The sequence below is a fragment of the Ranitomeya imitator genome, chromosome 9 (genome assembly GCF_032444005.1).
Source record: "Ranitomeya imitator isolate aRanImi1 chromosome 9, aRanImi1.pri, whole genome shotgun sequence".
NCBI lineage: Eukaryota > Metazoa > Chordata > Amphibia > Anura > Dendrobatidae > Ranitomeya > Ranitomeya imitator.
Window position 1 is genome coordinate 77,656,300 of NC_091290.1, and position 2,566 is coordinate 77,658,865.

Below are 2,566 nucleotides of genomic sequence, written 5' to 3' on the forward strand. Positions count from 1 at the left end.
TGCCTGACAGGAATTCCCTGGGCCGAGCCCAGGCTACTACTCTCCCTCTCCTCCTCCTGGCTCCAACTGACTGACTTCCTAACCAACCCACCAGTTTTACCCTTTGTGAGGAGTGGCCTAGTACATAGAACCCTTAGCTCCCCCTGGTGGACCGGCGTGTGAAGTATATGTGGCTGTGATACCTGGCAGGGTGAACTCCTTTGGTGCCATCAGACGTAACATCGCTCTTCCTGGTGGAAGAACGACATTACTGCAACGACCAGGACTCTGGGGCGCTGCACTATCAGGGACCTTGGTGGGTTTGCCATGTATGGAGGCTCCGGGACCACAGTATGGGCCTCCTGTCCTGGCAGTTCTGTCTGAGACTAATCCTCTAATCTCTGGGCCTGAGTCTGAGCCGCAGCCTGACTCCGGGTCACAGCGGCCACATAATTACAGTCCTGTGCATTGGGACATTTCCCCTCCTCGCACGGGATCTCAGGTGGGTCACTTTCTTCCACCTTCTCTGTATCATTTACTTGCAAGGGAGGAACATAGTGGGACATCATCCTCCCCAGGTCTGTGCCTAGCAACACATTGGTGGGAATAGCCTCTGATACTCCCACTTCCCTCAGTCTCTTCCCTGCTCCCCAGTCCAGGTACACACGGGCCATGGGCACGGCAGGGCTGACCCCTCCAATGTCGGTTATCGACATAGTCTTTCCAGGTATGATATTGGCAGGGGTTATCATGGCTGGATGCACCAGGGTCACCTCTGCCCCAGAATCTCTGAGACAAATGGTGACTTTATTGCCAATAGTGACAGATTGACAGTTCTCATTCGTCCTCGCATCAGAGCCGGCTACAAAGAGAAAAGACGGTGAGGGCACAAATGGCTTTGTGGTGGTAGTTGGGTGTTTCTCCCTATCAGGGCAGACAGCGCTAACATGTCCCACTTTGTTGCAGAAGTACCGGCATGCATCGCCTAGAGAATGTCTATTCCCTGGGGCCCCATAGAAGGTGGTCTTGGACAGCACTGGTGATCAGCCGGCAGAGGGAGAAGGGTCCCCGTTTGGCTTACCTCCCCTCTAGCTGAATCCCGATGGCTTCCACACCTCAGGCATCCTGTTAGCCACATAGCAGTCCGCAATCCTTGCAGCCTGATCCACAGTTTGTGGCTCCCGATCACACACAAATTGTCGTACATCCGTGGGGCACATGTGAAGAAATTGATCCTTGACCATAAGATCCGTTAAGTCCTCAAAACTGTTAACAGAAAGTCCCCTAATCCATTGGTGGAATGTGGTCCTCAAGGTGCTCACAACATCTGCATAGCTGTCAGTTGATCCACGTTGTAGGTTCCGGAACTTTCTACGATACACTTCTGGCGTCAGGTTGTATTTCCTGATCAGAACCTCTTTTATGGCCTCATAGTTCGCATCTAGCTCTGGTGAGAGGTCAGCAAAAACTTTAAGGGCTTAGCCTCTCAACCCTGGGGTTAGATACTGTGCCCACTGCTCACGGGGTGGATGGTACTGCCTGCAGGTTTTTTCAAATCACCGCAGGAAAGTAAGTCCGTATCCTTCTCCATCACAGGGAAGTTTTCTAGACGTGGTCTCCTTAGATTTATGTCCTGGGAGAGGGTTATCTGAGGACTGATACCCCTCTATATTTGAGCCATCTGAAGCTGGAAAATTCTGTCCTCCCGGCGTTCTGCAGCCTCTCTCTCAGCCCGGTCACGACGTTCTGCAGCAGCAGCCTGGCGTTCTGCAGCCTCTCTCTCAGCCCGGTCACGACGTTCTGCAGCAGCAGCCTGGCGTTCTGCAGCCTCTCTCTCACCCTGGTCATGACGTTCTGCAGCAGCAGCCTGGCGTTCTGCAGCCTCTCTCTCAGCCTGGCGTTCTGCAGCCTGTCGGTACTGTAGAATAAGCTACATGCACAGATTGGGATCACTTGTTCCCAGCCGTTGTAAGTCCATTTGTAAAGTACAGTCCATAGGCTCCTCAGCACTGGCATTTCCAGCAGGTATCTCCGGTGCGAGAGCTGGCATTGCTGGGTCTCTCTGAGGTGGACTCTCTCCTAGGCTCGATGCTTCAGCACTTTGCTCCATGTCATGCTCAATCAAGGAACATATCAGCCGCTCCCTGGATCTATCGGCTGTCTCTATTCCTCTCTGCTCACAGAGGCCGGTCAGAGCCTCTTTGCTCAGCTTCTTGTACTGGGCTGCCATATCGATGAACAGCCTTTGCCAAATAAAAGATAGAAAAGAAAAACGGGGAGGGGAAACTGTTTGCAAGTATGTCTAAGTAAGCACTGAGTTGAACCTTGAAGAACTCGTGCACTCCTCGCAAAGATACCAATTCTTTAGTACAGGGAATAATTGCTTAAACCATGCACTAATGCTCTAATAGAAATAATTCTATCCCACCGCTCTGCCACCAATTGTCACGGATCCCTACTCCGTGGTGTCACTAATTCGTCATGTGCCTGCTCTCACACGTGACTTGGGGTTGTGCCTGAAAGGGTTAATCTATCTCCCCACTCTCAGTCCAGCATTCAACCTCTGCCCTATGCTGTAATTGGAGCA

At 52.1% G+C, this 2,566-nt stretch overlaps 1 pseudogene; it reads right to left on the minus strand.

The window, feature by feature from the left end:
• Window positions 1-1,100: 1,100 nt before the first annotated feature.
• LOC138649489 (uncharacterized) lies at window positions 1,101-2,209 on the minus strand (annotated as a pseudogene).
• Between the last annotated feature and the right edge of the window lie 357 nt (window positions 2,210-2,566).